General features: G+C 34.7%; 1 non-coding gene across 1 annotated transcript; it reads right to left on the bottom strand.

Annotated features, from left to right (window-relative positions):
* Nucleotides 1–4,455: 4,455 nt before the first annotated feature.
* On the bottom strand, nucleotides 4,456–4,562 carry LOC149498353 (small nucleolar RNA R71). The gene has a single exon (XR_016319819.1). It is a non-coding gene; the product is annotated as a small nucleolar RNA R71 (small nucleolar RNA).
* Between the last annotated feature and the right edge of the window lie 13,803 nt (nucleotides 4,563–18,365).

The following is an 18,365-nucleotide window of genomic DNA, read 5'->3' as shown; positions in this document are numbered from 1 at the left end:
TAAGATCATGATAGTATCATGATATGTGTGATCAAAGGTTCATGTAAAGGAGTTATGAGATAATTAGAACTCAATTATTATGTTAGAATTAGAAGTTTATTCTTCACTATAAAGATACATTTATGTTGAAATTCAATGATTCTAAGATTTTCAATGCTTTTATGAAATTTGTAGTTTAAGTAAGTTGACATCACACTTTGTTAAGTATGTGAATTATGAGCACCACTGAGTTTTATACTCAGCGCGTCGATTTTTATCGCGCGTAGGTTGAAGATCGTGGTTGCTACTTGAAGACTTGAAGAGTACTATCAAAGCAGAAGTGACTAATTCGGGTTTAGATTGAGAGTTATATAATTAAGAATTATGGCATGTATTAAGATTTATGGCATGTATAATTATTACATTTGTTAGAGCTATGTGATTGTAAATATAAGTGAAGCAGGTAATTATTTTGGTGTAAGTAGTTGGAGATAAGAATAATACTTATGAAATGACTGAAATATTTACTATAGTTGGTATGATTAGGTCATGAAGACTTGATATAGATCATGAATGCAATTAATTGCTGGATATTAAATGCTATAGGATTTATACAGTTATGACTATATACATAAAGTGTTGTTGTGTTATGATGATTAGTTGGAGATATTGAAAGTTTGAAGTTTAATTGGGAGTGTTTTATATTCATATTTAGCATACAGGATGATATCAGCATGACAGGATATAAGTTCAACCAGATTGTAGCGTCTCGGCTCGGTTCATTCGGGTTAACGGGTGGACCGGGAAGGGATGTTACAATTTTTGGTATCAGAGCCTAGGTTTAGGCGGTTCTCGGACTATATGTGTATCTATGTAGGAAGTTATCTGTTTTGCAGTGAGAGTATTAGTAATTTAAGTTAAAGACATGCCATATTGGTTTGATTGGAAACAACCAGCCATTGGAGAATGATGTCGTGGTAAGTGGAGTATATATTGAGGTTCCTATTGATGATTACTGGTTATATCCTTTTAGACCATTATTCATGGAGGATATGCTTAGAGAATAATGGATAGGGAATTCAATGTAGTGGTTATTGGAGATGAAATATTATTGAGGCATTAAGGATTTGTGTACTTTCGTGAGTTGATATGAGTTCTCAATGTTATAAGTATTATGAGATGTATTTTGAAACTGATTTTTATCCATGATTGTGATAGCATGAATGACTTGTAAAAATGTTTGTTCATGTTGACTCCAGAAGAAGCATAGTTTATGTTGCTTCTGAACAAATGATTTTTCTATGAAAATTCTTCTTTTCTCTAAACACTTGGAAAAAAAAAAATAATATTTTAAATTTTCAAGTGTGGTTTTCTAAAGTTTTGATAAATGAAAGGATTATTTTATAAATGACAATGAAGTCACTTGTATAGATTCATGAGCTATGAAGTATATTGGTTTATGACTTAAACATGAAAATAACATATATGTATATACAGATGTAAGATGTAGTGTAACCTTGTATGGTTGTGTATGCACAAAGCTATGTTAAGTTATGCATGATTAAGATTATAAAGGTTAAGTTGGAAGTAAATGATGTGAATGTGAAATGCATGCATAAAATGCATGAATGTGTGTACATGTGCCTATGGAAGAAGTATGTTGAGGATGAGTTGCTAGTAGTATCTAATAAGAAAACGAACTGATTCGGATTTAAGGACATTAGAATCTATTTAAGAAGAGTATTGAGTGTAGTATATGTATTTGATGAAGTTTACATGATTGTGGTTAATGGAAGCTATTATGACTAATGAGATTAGCATTTTGCTGGATAGCATACATATACAGATATTCATTGGTGTATTTACATAAAGGATCTTAATGATAAATGATTCGATGTAATTTTCTCTAAGACTGGGTGATGAGTATTTTTCATAAGAACTAATGTCATTATTTCAAGTCATTTATGAGAAGTGATTTCTATTTATGAGAACTACTTACTATTTGGTGGAGTCAAGTATATTGTGGTGTTCATCAGCTATTTTGCAAATGTATGACTATCAAGAATAATATAAAGTACTATGGTTATAAGAAAAGTATGGTGATTCTTAGGATGAAGTCAATTATTTAACTCTTGATGAGCCTAGTAGTGAAGCTGTATGAATTGTGGCACCTTGTGGGTTAATATGGTATAAGTATGAATTATATTCAACAAGATTTAGTTTTTGAGGTTATATAAATATTGGACTGATAGCCTCGCAAAGCGGGCAAATCTTGTTATGTTATTTCAATATAAATTGCATGAATGCATGATTGTTTTCTATATTTTACGTTTGTTCGTGTTGTTTTGCTTTAAAGTAATTTCCAGGTACAAAGTTGAAGCAAAGCTTTGTTTTATACAAAAGAAGACCAAAACAAGTTGAAAGAATGGAAGAAACCTTTAAATCCAGCCCTCACGTCGCGGAGCAGGTCGCAACAAAGAAAACACGCCCAAGTCGTGAGCGCTACCAGAAGTCGCGCGCGCAACTAACACCCAGGAAAGGAAGTCGCGAGCGCGATATGCATCTACGCGGGCGCGACAAGCAGATCTGAGTAACAGAAGCGATTGGACCAAAAGACGCGAGCGCGATATGCATCTACGCGAGCGCGAGAAAGCACCTTTGAGAGTCAGAAGGTTTTCCAGCAAAAGACGCGAGCGCGACTTTCATCTTCGCGCGCGCGTAATTCACTCTTGAGAGGCAGAAGCATCTGGAGCATAAGTCGCGAGCGCGACTTTCAACAGCGCGAGCGCGAGTCGAGATTTCCAGGAGACGTGTTTGCTGCCTTTTCATCAGAAAATCATATCTTTTTATGCAGGGGTCGGGACTCTTCCCATGAGAAGTCACCTTAAGCACCTCTTGGCCAATCAACACCACCATCACTCTTCTCTTCTATAAATAGCAATCAAAGTGAAGCTACACCAGATATACGAGAATTGATTATTATTCAGAATTAGATTCACAAAATACTTAGATTGTATTAAGAGAGTGTGTTAGTAGTACTTAGAACAAGATTGACGAGAGTCACTTGTTATTGATTGTGCCAAGAAACACCAAGAAGTCCCTCGAGGTGTGACGCCCTCCAAGAGGCCTGAGTTAGATTCATTCTTTCTCTTGTTTTACAGACTTATTGTATGTTGTTCTTCATAACTCTTCTATGCAAAGCAACAATATCTAATTGGTAGTATTCAATAAAATTTCTTTAAGTTATCTTTTGGTCTTTGTTTAATCAAAGTTACTAGATTATATTCTCAGAAGGAAATAATTTAGTAAAGATCAAAGAGATTTAATTCATTGAGTTGAATTTACATATGCATGTTTCACTTATTTCTGTTGGAATTAAATCTATCTTATTGAAATAATCAAAGAATAAGAATTAGGTTTAATATTTAACAAAGTAAGGTTTTTATTATAAGTATAAGTACTTATAATAGATAGTATAATTCTATACTGAAAAGTTGAATTATATCATACCATGTGTAATTAAAGAATTCTTTATTGCATATTACAAGCTTTTGCATAGAGAAGGAAAATCCTGTGTATGATCAATTAATCTAAGTATTTTACTACACACTTGTCTTTATAATTAATTATTCTAAATATTTTACTATACACTTGTCTTTTAATTTAATTAAATAATAGTCTTAGTATAAATAGATATCAATCACTTTTGTATTTATTTCTGTAAACACACTATTAAGAGTAAAGTAGTAAAGTGTATTCAACCCGTTCCTCGTGGGATCGATCTTTTATTACTACGTTGCGATCCGTATACTTGCGGGAACTCAATAGAGACGCAACAAGTTTTTGGCGCCGTTGCCGGGGAACGGTGTTTTGTCATTTAACGAAATATTCTTATATGTGATTTGCAGCTTATTTTAATTAAAGTTACATACTTATATTTGATTCAAAATTTTGCAGGAACACATAAGCTTACATACTCATATGCCAAGTACTAGATCTTCGAACAGTGAATTGGAGGATTATCAGCCTGAGATTGAACAATTCCTTTCACAACGAAAAAAGAAGAAGAAAAGAAGAAATTCAAGAATCATGGGTGATGGAAATCCGCCACAGAGGTTGATGGACTTTGTGACTCCAAGTTTAAATGGTTCACAAACGGGAGTAGTACGTCCACCGGTAAATGCTAACCAATTTGAGATTAAACCTGCTTTATTACAAATGCTCCAAAATAGTGTTCAGTTTTACGGATTACCAAATGAGGATCCTAATTCGCATATAGCCAGTTTTCTTGAAATCTGTGATACATTTAAGATGAATTCAGTACCAGCAGATGCTATCAAATTACGCCTATTTCCTTTCACATTGAAAGATAAGGCAAAAGCTTGGTTGAATTCATTACCACCAAACTCTATCACTACTTGGGAAGAACTAGCCCAAGCCTTCTTGTCCAAATATTTCCCACTAGCAAAAACCGCTAGGCTTATCAAAGAAATAACCTCATTTACTCAGCATGAAAATGAATCCCTATATGAGGCATGGGATCGCTATAAAGAGCTCCAAAGAGTTTGTCCACACCATGGCCTTCCCCAAAATATATTGATTCAAACTTTCTACAATGGAGTGACACCTTCTACAAGGGGAACTATAGATGCTATGGCAGGAGGATCATTAATGAAGAAGACTACTAATGATGCAATTGAGTTACTAGAAGAGATGTCCAACAACAATAGCATATGGCCAACCGAAAGAACTCAGGTAAGTCATTCTACTGTTAGCAATGAGTCTTCTTCTTCTTCAAAGAATTCAGTTAAGAAAATGCATGAATTAGATCCTTTAACTATGATGCCAGCACAAATTTCTGCTTTGTTCTACAAAATTAATAACTTAAACATAAGTAAATCAACATCCCTTACTTGTGACAATTGCGGTCAAAATGGGCATGTCTCAAATGAATGCAATTATAAGCATCCGGTTATGGAGGAACAAGTAAATTATGTCCAAGGACAAGTTCGCGGCCCATATCCGAATACTTATAATGCTGAAAATCGTAATTATCATAATTCTTTTTGGAGAAATCATGATAATCACGAGAGGGGAAATCAGGGCAGTCAATATCAAGATAGACTAGGACAATTGACCAATAAAATTGATAAATTTCTGGAGGGATTTAACCAAAAGATGAATAGTCAGGATGATAGCTTTAAATGGTTAGAATCGAAATTTGACAAGTTATTCAAAAATCATTCATCATCTATACATAACTTGGAGGTACAAGTAGGGCAGCTTGCCAATGCTATTTCCTCACGTGAAGTAGGAAATCTTCCTAGTAATACAGAAAAGAATCCTAGGGAGAATGTGAGCGCCATTGCCTTACGAAGTGGAAAAATATTAGATAAAATAGTTCCTTCGGGTATTGAAGCTAATGTTTTGAATAATGCAACTGTGGAGCCGGTTGGTGAACCGAGCATTGAAGTAAATAATGCAGGATCCAAAGAACAAGAAACAGGAAAGGATAAAGGGAAGGACAATGTTAAAGCTTATCAATCTAGGCCACCTTTTCCGCAAAGGCTCAAGAAGCAGGAGCAAGATAAGCAGTTCTTAAATTTTATTGATAAACTGAAAAATTTGCATATCAACATGTCACTTATGGAAGCTATCACACAAATTCCAAATTACGGTAAGTTCCTTAAAGAATTAATTTCAAAGAAACGTAGTTGGGAAGATGTGTCAACAGTCACTCTAACTGAGGATTGCAGTTCCATAATCTCAAGTAAGTTACCTACTAAACTCAAAGATCCAGGAAGTTTCACTATACCATGCAAATTAGGTGAAGTAGATTTTCCTAGATGTCTTTGTGATTTAGGAGCAAGTATTAATTTGATGCCATTATCTCTTTTTAAGAAATTAGGATTAGAAGATGAAATTAAGAGAACTAATATGGTTTTACAACTTGCTGACCAAACTATTAAAAAACCATATGGTATCATTGAAGATGTACTTGTTAAGGTTGACAAGTTTATTTTTCCAACTGATTTCGTCATACTCGACTATGTTTATGATAAAAATTGTCCTCTTATTTTAGGAAGACCATTTATGAACACCGGAAGGGCATTAATTGATGTTTCAGAAGGAAAGTTAGTCCTTAGGATAGGTGATGATATCATTGAATTTCATATAGATAAAGCTATGAAATATCCTATGGATGAGGAAAATTGTATGAGAATCGATATAGTTGATGCATGCATACAAGAAATATTTGCCTTGGGAGATAATGAAAAATTCGAGGATGAAAATATGAAAATGGAAAAAGAGGAGTTTTCACATTTAAGACCTGAAATGTTACTTAGGGAACATGAGCCTTTACCACCATCAATAGAAAAACCACCAATAGTAGACCTTAAAGAGTTATCGAGTCATCTACGATATGCTTTCTTAGGAAAAGATCACACACTTCCTATTATTATTTCTAACAAATTAACTGAGGATCAAGAAAATGATTTATTAAAAATTGTTAGAAATAGGATTAAGAGTATAGGATGGCAAATTTCTGACCTTAAAGGGATAAGTCCAAATCGAGTCATGCATTACATCAATCTTGAGGATGGACATATACCTAAAGCAGAAAGACAAAGAAGACTTAATCCTAATATGACAGAAGTAGTAAAGAAAGAAATTATCAAATTACTAGATGCCGGAATAATATACCCAATTTCGGATAGCCAATGGGTTAGTCCCATTCAATGTGTGCCTAAAAAGGGAGGAATGACTGTAGTAAAAAATGATAATGGTGACCTAATCCCTACTAGGACCACTACAGGTTGGAGGGTATGTATTGATTATAGAAAACTCAATGCAGTCACAAGAAAAGATCATTTTCCATTACCATTCATAGATCAAATGTTAGAAAGAATTGCTGGTCATGCTTTCTATTGTTTTCTCGATGGATATTCGGGATATTTTCAGATTTATATCTTTCCAAATGATCAAGAGAAAACCACATTTACTTGTCCATTTGGTACATTTGCATATAGGCGCATGCCTTTTGGTTTATGCAATGCACCTGCAACATTTCAACGTTGCATGACCGCAATTTTTAATGACTATATAGAGGAAATTATGGATGTCTTCATGGATGATTTTTCTGTTTATGGTGATTCATTTGAATGTTGTTTGAAAAATTTAGATCTTGTATTATCAAGATGTGAAAGTGCTAACTTGGTTTTGAATTGGGAGAAATGCCACTTCATGGTTGATGAAGGCATTGTTTTAGGGCACAAAATAAGTAAGGAAGGAATCCAAACAGATAGAGCAAAGATAGAAGCCATAGAAAAGTTACCTCCTCCTACTACGGTTAAAGGTATAAGATCTTTTCTAGGCCATGCAGGATTTTATAGGAGATTTATAAAAAATTTCTCTATCATTGCTAAACCTCTAACTAACCTACTTATTAAAGATGCATCTTTTGATTTTTCTCCAGAATGTTTGGAAGCTTTTAATACTTTAAAGAATGCATTAGTAAGTGCACCTATTATAGCAAAACCCAATTGGGGATTACCTTTTGAAATAATGTGTGATGCTAGTGATATTGCTGTTGGTTGTGTATTGGGTCAAAGACATGAGAAGAGGTTGCATGTAATATACTATGCTAGCCATGTTCTAACAAGCACTCAAATAAATTATACAACTACTGAAAAAGAAATGTTGGCTGTGGTATATGCATGTGATAAATTCAGATCATATTTACTAGGAGCCAAAGTCATAATCTATACTGATCATTCTGCATTGAAATACCTGTTTGCTAAACAAGATGCAAAACCACGTCTTATTCGATGGGTATTATTATTGCAAGAATTTGACATTGAAATAAGAGACAAAAAAGGTTCTGAAAATTTAGTTGCTGATCATTTATCACGTTTGGAAAATGAAGAAGGACCAATAGGAGAAACTACCATTATAAATGAAAATTTCCCAGATGAGAATTTAATGTTAGTACAACATGTTCACACACCTTGGTATGCTGACATTGCAAATTTTCTGGCCTCTAACATCATACCTCCAAAAATGACTTATGCAGAAAAGAAGAAATTCTATGCAGATGCTAAAAATTTCTTATGGGATGAACCATTCTTATTTAAAATATGTATGGACGGTATGGTTCGAAGGTGCGTAGGGGAAACAGAAATACAAGATATACTCATGCATTGTCACTCCAGTCCATATGGAGGGCATCATGGAGCAAATAGAACGGCTTCGAAGGTTTTGGAAAGTGGATTTTATTGGCCTACTCTATTCCAAGATGCTCGTACTTTTGTCTCTCGTTGTGACAGGTGTCAAAGGGTTGGCAACATAAGTCGCAAAGATGAAATGCCTCTATCCAACATACTCGAGGTAGAAATATTCGATGTATGGGGAATCGACTTCATGGGACCATTCCCTATTTCACAAGGTAAAAGTTATATCCTGGTAGCTGTCGATTATGTTTCCAAGTGGGTGGAAGCACAAGCATGTGTCACAAACAACGCCAACACAGTGGTCAAATTCTTAAAAGCATTATTTACAAGATTCGGGGTTCCAAGAGCAGTCATAAGTGATGGAGGTACGCACTTTTTAAATAGATCATTTGAAAGCCTTTTGAAAAAATATGGAGTACATCACAAGGTATCTACTCCATATCATCCACAAACTAGCGGACAAGTGGAAATCTCCAACCATGAGCTTAAGTGGATTTTGGAAAAAACAGTCAATTCATCACGGAAGGATTGGTCACTTAAACTCGATGATGCACTGTGGGCATATAGAACAGCATTTAAGACACCGATTGGGATGTCTCCATACCGTTTGCTTTATGGTAAGGCATGTCACCTACCCCTAGAATTGGAATATAAAGCATATTGGGCAATAAAGTCTTTGAATTTTGATTTAAGCAAGGCTGGTTACAAGAGAAAACTTCAGTTAAATGAACTTGATGAGATAAGATTATTAGCATATGAAAATGCCAAGTTATATAAGGAAAGAACTAAGAAATGGCATGATAATCATATTCGAATCAAATCATTTAAAGAAGGAGACCAAGTGCTATTATTTAATTCAAGATTACGCCTATTTCCTGGAAAATTGAAGTCCAGATGGAGTGGACCATTTGAAGTAATCAAAGTTGCAGAACATGGAGCATTAGAATTGAAGAATCTATCTAATGGTTCTACATTCATGGTAAATGGACAACGATGTAAGCTTTATTTAGGTAATAGGATTGATGATCCACCACAGGTAACATTTTGAATCAATTTCATTAAGTATGAATAAATTTCAATAACTACTTAAAATGCTTTGTTTATTACAAATGTATTATTTGTTTATTTATTTTAAGTTAAAAAAAAAAAAAAAAAGGGAAAAAACTCATCAAAAGTCAAGTATGCAGGGAAATTATTTTGCAGGTAACAAAATTCGCGACCGCGAATACAAACTGCGCGGGCGGGACTATCGCAAAAAAGAGACAGAAGCTTTTTAAACAAAACTCGCGATCGCAACATTAATCTGCGCGAGCGCGAGTTTTACACAAAACAAGTCAGAAGCTTCAAGATCCCCAATCGCGATCACAACATCTATTTGCGCGAACGCGAGTTCTCTGCAAAATCAGTCAGAAGCAAAGAGATTCACTCTCGCGATCGCGATAACACCAAGCGCGAGCGCGATTAGGGCAAAACAGAGGACAGAGGCGAATCATTCGCGAGCGCGAAATTGCAAACGCAATCGCGACTCTAGCAAAATTCCTGGCGCGATTCTACAAATTCTTGGCGCAACTTCCTAACGGTCAGAAATTCTCAACTGTCCTCTCATATTCCATTCAATTCTTTGCCTTCCCAAAGCATTCAAATCTGCAAAAACTGTAAGTACCCTTTCAAATCCAATCAAAACTCTTTCTTTTTAACTTCCCCATTAACTACTTAACCCTATCCTTCCCCCGATTCATCTATATAAGAAACTCAATCCCTTCTTCACAAACCCCCAAACTTTGTCACTCCAAACCCAATTCCCAGTAACAAGTTTTTTGGCGCCGTTGCATATCCTAAACAACAAATATCTCCATCGACGCTCACACCATGCCATTCAAGCAAAAGGCCAGGAAGACCAAGGAAGGATCTTCATCCTCTGCACCTGCACGAAAGGATTTGGCCACCAGATTTAAGGCTCCTTTTCCCATATATACTGTAGCAGAAGGCGAACGCTACACACGCCTAGCCAAATGCACTTTCACAGGTATGTATCTTCTTGCCCCAACCTTTTTGCAAGATACTGGTATTCTAGAGAAAGTACAGGAATATCTGAAAATTTTACATTTTGAAAAATTTAGTCAATTGCAAATTCCTGAGAATGCTAAATTAAGTTTAGAATTACTCACTACCGTTGATTGGGTGGATGAAGATCAAATAGCCATAAAATTTAGAGTGGATGGAGAAGAATTAACTGTAGGATATGATCAACTGCATGAACGGTTAGGATTTCCCAAAAGTTTAAGTCCTCCTAAACCGAAAGACTGGAGTGCCTCTTCCGTTTGGGAAAAACTAACAGGGCAATCAGCTTTTACCCCACGCAATTCTGGGAATAAATGGATAAAAGATGAGAGCATTTTATATCTGCACAAATACTTGTGTTATGCCTTGTTTGGACGGGTGGAAGCATCCAAAGTCCAAACAGGGGACTTGTTTATTTTAGATCGTATTTTGCAGGGGAAACAAGTGGATGTTGCAGGAATTATGCTTGATACATTATACAACGCCTCTCGTCATCAAGGCAAAGTTACTTTCGGAGTAGGTAGTCTGGCGCCTATCTTGGTACATATTGCTCGAATACCTATTCCACCTTATCAGCCCCAACCTATAGATACTTTTCGGTATATGGATGGAGCATTCTTAAAAAAAACAGGTTTGGTTGAGGAAGTAAAAACTGGCAGCACAGTTCTTTATCGTTGGAAGCCATGGGAAAGAAGAGTTGGGCACAGCGAGCGCGATGAAGGAACCTCGGATGCACAAACGCAAAGACAGCGAAAAGGCAAAGCGCCAGTCGCATCATCTTCTCATGCGGAAGAAGAAGAAGATGACGTTGCCGGATGGAGGCAAGTCTTGGGTAAAGTTGAAGCTTTACAGCAGTCGCAGGAAACCTTGCAAGCTACTGTTCTTGACATGGGACACAAATTGCTTACAATTCAGAAAAACCACGAGCGGATGGAACGGAAGTGGATGAAATATTTCCACCATAAAAACATCGAATTCACTCCATCGCCTCCAGGTTCTCCGGAGGCCTAAGGTTTTTCTGTTTCCCTTTAGTTTTCTTTATATATATTTTTTTCAGTATTGTGTGAATTGCATGTGATATTTGTTTTTCTTGCATTTCTCATCCCACAATGAGGACATTGTGTCTTTTAAGTGTGGGGGAGACTTACATTTTCTTTTATTTTCTCTGATTCAAAAAAAAAAAAAAATGCACAATTAAAAAAGTCAACTTCTTTGCCTTAGTTCATTTGCTTTAAGTCTCTACATGTTGATTTGTTTGTATTTTGCTTGTTGAAATAGAAGTCTTGAATAATATACCATGGTTAGAGAGATTGAATGTTTATATGAACTTAAGTATTGATATTTTACATATGACATTTTAAACTTTTCAAATAGCACATTTTAATCTTTAGTTAATTATCTAGACATTATGTTTTGTTTTAGAGAAGCTTGAATCCTACCTTGAATGAAGAATAGGAAGCAAATGAAAATTAAATACTTGTATGTTTCAAGTCAATAAAGGATGAAGGTATGTTCAAGAGAGAAAAATATAAGATAGGGGAATAACGGAAAATCCGTTTTAAAATAAAAGTGGTATGGAGCATAAAATGCAACCACTTATCATTTACATTCCCACATATCTTCAATAAAAATAGCAAAAAAAAAAAAAAAAAAAAAAAAAGTGGTATGGAGCATAAAATGCAACCACTTGAGTAAGATAGAAATAAAAACTACCTAAAATGCCTTGAGATAAGAAAAGATACATGTATGCTATCTAAAATACTTCCTATTCTTTGCATTCTAAGGATGGAGGATTGTCTATCTCATTTCTTAAAAAATGGCTAGATTTATTACACTTCAGATTTTTGTTCGCTATTTTTAAATTTTACATGTCATATTCAATTACACTACTTGGTTCATAAAATATATATAATCTCTTATCTTTGGTAGATTACTTAAGAAGTCTAAATCAACGAATAAAAACAAACAAGATGAACATGAAGTTCAAAAAGAAAGATGAATATTTTTGCTTAGGGACAAGCAAAAGCTAAGTGTGGGGGAATTGATAGCCTCGCAAAGCGGGCAAATCTTGTTATGTTATTTCAATATAAATTGCATGAATTCATGATTGTTTTCTATATTTTACGTTTGTTCGTGTTGTTTTGCTTTAAAGTAATTTCCAGGTACAAAGTTGAAGCAAAGCTTTGTTTTATACAAAAGAAGACCAAAACAAGTTGAAAGAATGGAAGAAACCTTTAAATCCAGCCCTCACATCGCGGAGCAGGTCGCAACAAAGAAAACACGCCCAAGTCGTGAGCGCTACCAGAAGTCGCGCGCGCAACTAACACCCAGGAAAGGAAGTCGCGAGCGCGATATGCATCTACGCGGGCGCGACAAGCAGATCTGAGTAACAGAAGCGATTGGACCAAAAGACGCGAGCGCGATATGCATCTACGCGAGCGCGAGAAAGCACCTTTGAGAGTCAGAAGGTTTTCCAGCAAAAGACGCGAGCGCGACTTTCATCTTCGCGCGCGCGTAATTCACTCTTGAGAGGCAGAAGCATCTGGAGCATAAGTCGCGAGCGCGACTTTCAACAGCGCGAGCGCGAGTCGAGATTTCCAGGAGACGTGTTTGCTGCCTTTTCATCAGAAAATCATATCTTTTTATGCAGGGGTCGGGACTCTTCCCATGAGAAGTCACCTTAAGCACCTCTTGGCCAATCAACACCACCATCACTCTTCTCTTCTATAAATAGCAATCAAAGTGAAGCTACACCAGATATACGAGAATTGATTATTATTCAGAATTAGATTCACAAAATACTTAGATTGTATTAAGAGAGTGTGTTAGTAGTACTTAGAACAAGATTGACGAGAGTCACTTGTTATTGATTGTGCCAAGAAACACCAAGAAGTCCCTCGAGGTGTGACGCCCTCCAAGAGGCCTGAGTTAGATTCATTCTTTCTCTTGTTTTACAGACTTATTGTATGTTGTTCTTCATAACTCTTCTATGCAAAGCAACAATATCTAATTGGTAGTATTCAATAAAATTTCTTTAAGTTATCTTTTGGTCTTTGTTTAATCAAAGTTACTAGATTATATTCTCAGAAGGAAATAATTTAGTAAAGATCAAAGAGATTTAATTCATTGAGTTGAATTTACATATGCATGTTTCACTTATTTCTGTTGGAATTAAATCTATCTTATTGAAATAATCAAAGAATAAGAATTAGGTTTAATATTTAACAAAGTAAGGTTTTTATTATAAGTATAAGTACTTATAATAGATAGTATAATTCTATACTGAAAAGTTGAATTATATCATACCATGTGTAATTAAAGAATTCTTTATTGCATATTACAAGCTTTTGCATAGAGAAGGAAAATCCTGTGTATGATCAATTAATCTAAGTATTTTACTACACACTTGTCTTTATAATTAATTATTCTAAATATTTTACTATACACTTGTCTTTTAATTTAATTAAATAATAGTCTTAGTATAAATAGATATCAATCACTTTTGTATTTATTTCTGTAAACACACTATTAAGAGTAAAGTAGTAAAGTGTATTCAACCCGTTCCTCGTGGGATCGATCTTTTATTACTACGTTGCGATCCGTATACTTGCGGGAACTCAATAGAGACGCAACATGGACCATGATGATTAAGTGAAATGATGAATGACATTGGACATGGAGAGATAGTTGTCCAACTATTGAATTGATGTTATACCAAGAAATTAGGTAAGTAAGAATGGATCTAGTCATGTTATTGAATTATTAAGAAAAGCATCAATTACAGAGGTGAAGGAGTATGAATTAAGATGATTTAAATGAGATGATAATCATTCAGAGTTTTTGTGACAAATTAGGAATCATGGTTATTAAGATTCGATGGACATAAAGGAATGATGCATCAGAGTATATACAAGATCGGACTTACTATACTTTGAGAGTTCATGAATATGTACAAATTGTGGTTCGTGTTGATTTCACTATGTTTATATGAGAATAAATTCTAAGCCAAAATGATCAAGATTTTATAAGTGATCATTCTTCAGACAGAAAAGATTGGTTAAACGCTAATAGAAGTATTTATAAGTCATGGATGATTTATGGATTTATGTGAGCTATCTAGGATTCAAAAAAAAAAGAGAAAGGTGGAATTGCTATCACTTAGTGAATTCTATTTGGATGGAACTACCAAATCATTATGGATAAATGGTCAAGTTGAGATAATCTATATGGCACATTGCATGATTTGCATAACTTTGTGATTGTACTTTCATGTATTGACATTTGGAACTTTGGTTTCATTTTGTTTTCTTCTTGAGTGGAACTTGCAAGTATGCATGTATGACTATATATATATATGCATGACAGTGGATGAGAAGAAGTACCATGATGAAATTAAGTACCATGATGACATGAAGTTATTCACACAGTTATGAACATAAACAATATGATTTCAAGATATGTTTATGTACTCTCATCATGCTTTATGAGAATTTACTTTATGCAAATCTTTGAATAGGCTATGGCAATGAAATGCCTTGATATGTATATGAGATGATGATATGATATGTATATGATATGATAGGTCTATGATATACTGATATGTTTGGTATGGGCGGTATATAGGTCTTTGGATTGAGTGCTGATATGGACTGGATATATTAGCTAGTATGGATATTCATTTGGGAGAATCATGTGGAGAACATAAGGCTAGTGAGTGCTAGCCGATTAACGAAGAATCTGAGTTGGAAACTATTATGAGAGTTGTAAGTGTTTAATGTAAGCGAATTTCGAGGACGAAATTCTTTAAGGGGGGTAGAACTGTAACGTCCCATTTTTCTATTGAATCGAGTCGTTGCTTAGAGTCGAGTCGGGCTGATCCAAAACCCGGTTCGATCCATTAGAGTCTAGAGTGGGCTAGAATGGGATGTAATTGCAATAAGGAAAAGAAGTGGACTTACTTGAAGGAAACAAAAAGATCAAAGTATAAGGATTAGGACTTGCTTGCACGAAAGTATAAAGTTGAGGTATTAAGTTGTACCATTTTGACACTTGAGGTACCATTTGGTAATTTTCACAGAAAAATCCATGATATTTTGGAGATGTACCCGTGAGTTCCATTTCATTTCATTTCTTCATCCTTATCTTCATCTTCTTCCTCTACTTTTCCTCTCATGCTTTCCTTTCTCCATCACTTTTAATGGTAGTGAAGATTTTAATGGGATTCAAGCATTAATTCAACTTCTATTCTATCCAAGTAAGTAAACCTTCTTGAATTTCATACTTGAATCATTTGGTGATATTTTTAGAGTATTCATAAGAATTCTCATGTATAGGAGAGGTGAGCTCAAAGGTAGAAGAAAAAGGAAGCTAAAAAGAAGAGCTTAAGCTTTTTGGAGTGAAGGTGTGCTATCTCTTTTAGTTTAATTCATTTCCTTACATGATAATTTGTGTGATGTGTTGAAAATGAGATGATATGTTGCTTAATGTTGAGTGAGAAGACTGAAAATGGTGAAAAAGCATGAGATGAAATGAATAAATGAAGTAGAGATTGAGTTCATGCTGAAACAGTTTTTGCTGGAAAATTTACCAGTAACTTCACCTTGATTTTGACCCTATTTAATGATGGAATTAGGAAGTGTCATAGAAGAGTTATTTGTTCCTCTATGTGTTAGCTTTACATGGGTTTTTGAATCACCCAAATCGGAGTTATATATTGAGAGATATGACCAAAAGAGTACAGACTGCGCAGGCTGGAAAACACGTCGCGCGCTCGCGAATTTCATTTGCGCGCTCGCGAATTGTGTCTGGAAACTCTCTGACTCTCATTTGCACTTCTCGCGCTCGCGACTTTGCATGGGGTGCTCGCGAATTGTGTTTTGATGCTCTTTTGGACTTCATTTTCAATGCAATTGTATTCCTTTGCTCAACTTATATGCCGCCAATCATTTTAAAACAAAAAGACAACATTAGAACATGTATCAAAACAACATGCAAGCATGCAAATGATGTGAAATGAGGTAAACACTATGGTGTATGAAGTTATGAATGCTATGCAATTGTATTCCTTTTCTCAACTTGTATGTCTTCAATCATTTTAAAGCAAAAAGACAACATGAACACATGTATAAACACAAAATGCAAGCATGCAAATGGTGTGAAACTAACATGACACAAGTTGCCCGCTTGGCGAGGCTATTAGCATACAGGTAAGCAGTAAATTTTATGAAATGATGAAGCAGTTAATATCATGACACAAGCATGCAAATTATGACACAGTTACTATGCATTTGTTTTATCTATTGACATACCATTAATATGCTCCATTGAGGTTAGGTAGAAACCATGTAGATAAGGCTATGTCGCGACATAGAATAGCAGATCTGCGCCCCATACAGTTTGGTACTCCGGCTACAGGCCGTTGAGTGGATATGATTATATAGGCCATAGCAGCCAAGCATACAGTTTCATCCAGTTTCATACAGTTTTTCTTATCACTTTGGTTTCACTATAACCTTATGGAGCCATACAGATATCTTGACATAACATTGCATGAATCATACAGTATACTAAACAGCAAGAAAGATCATCAAGGTAAACTGAAAGTATCATGATATGTGTGCTTACATTCCATCTGTGAGTACACGTTTATTTCTACATATGTATGTGCTTATATGTTTCTTTATTCATTATGATATTCACTGAGTTTTAATCAAAGTTGCAGAATTCATACAGAACATCAGGTAAGATCATGAAAGTATAATGCGATATATGCTTACAAGTTTATTTATTGAATCTTTAAGGAGCCATACAGTCATGAGATGTTATTAATCATAACTTATATGATGTAACTAAAAGTGCATAAGTCATACAGCATGATGAATAGCAAGTAAGATAATGAACATATACTGTTATGTATTCTTACATGTTTATTGATTTCATTCATACAGCATAATGAATAGCAGGTAAGATCATGATAGTATCATGATATGTGTGATCAAAGGTTCATGTAAAGGAGTTATGAGATAATTAGAACTCAATTATTATGTTAGAATTAGAAGTTTATTCTTCACTATAAAGATACATTTATGTTGAAATTCAATGATTCTAAGATTTTCAATGCTTTTATGAAATTTGTAGTTTAAGTAAGTTGACATCACACTTTGTTAAGTATGTGAATTATGAGCACCACTGAGTTTTATACTCAGCGCGTCGATTTTTATCGCGCGTAGGTTGAAGATCGTGGTTGCTACTTGAAGACTTGAAGAGTACTATCAAAGCAGAAGTGACTAATTCGGGTTTAGATTGAGAGTTATATAATTAAGAATTATGGCATGTATTAAGATTTATGGCATGTATAATTATTACATTTGTTAGAGCTATGTGATTGTAAATATAAGTGAAGCAGGTAATTATTTTGGTGTAAGTAGTTGGAGATAAGAATAATACTTATGAAATGACTGAAATATTTACTATAGTTGGTATGATTAGGTCATGAAGACTTGATATAGATCATGAATGCAATTAATTGCTGGATATTAAATGCTATAGGATTTATACAGTTATGACTATATACATAAAGTGTTGTTGTGTTATGATGATTAGTTGGAGATATTGAAAGTTTGAAGTTTAATTGGGAGTGTTTTATATTCATATTTAGCATACAGGATGATATCAGCATGACAGGATATAAGTTCAACCAGATTGTAGCGTCTCGGCTCGGTTCATTCGGGTTAACGGGTGGACCGGGAAGGGATGTTACATAACAGACATTTCCTCTTTTTCTTAAGGATTGGTAGGGCACATTTTAAGACTTAAGGATTTTTTTTTTTGACACAAAGCTTTGTAGTTACTCATATGGAAGCGTTTAAGAATCTTTTAGGTCTCTTATGAAAGAGCCAAAAGCTTCTTAGAGCAATCTCTTGTAATTTTGACTCCCAATATATAATATGCTTCACCCATATCTTTCATATTAAAGTTAGTGGATAGTCATCCTTTTATAGGCATTACATACTCTTTGTCATTCCCAATAATTAAAACATCATCCACATAAAGATATAGAATTGTAAACATCATCAGTCATTTTGATGTATACAT

This window comes from Jatropha curcas, chromosome 2 (assembly GCF_041381405.1).
Source record: "Jatropha curcas cultivar XTBG-Jc1 chromosome 2, XTBG_Jcur_1.0, whole genome shotgun sequence".
Lineage (NCBI taxonomy): Eukaryota > Viridiplantae > Streptophyta > Magnoliopsida > Malpighiales > Euphorbiaceae > Jatropha > Jatropha curcas.
Note: the sequence above shows the minus strand (reverse complement) of the source record. Positions and strands in the feature narration are given on the sequence as shown.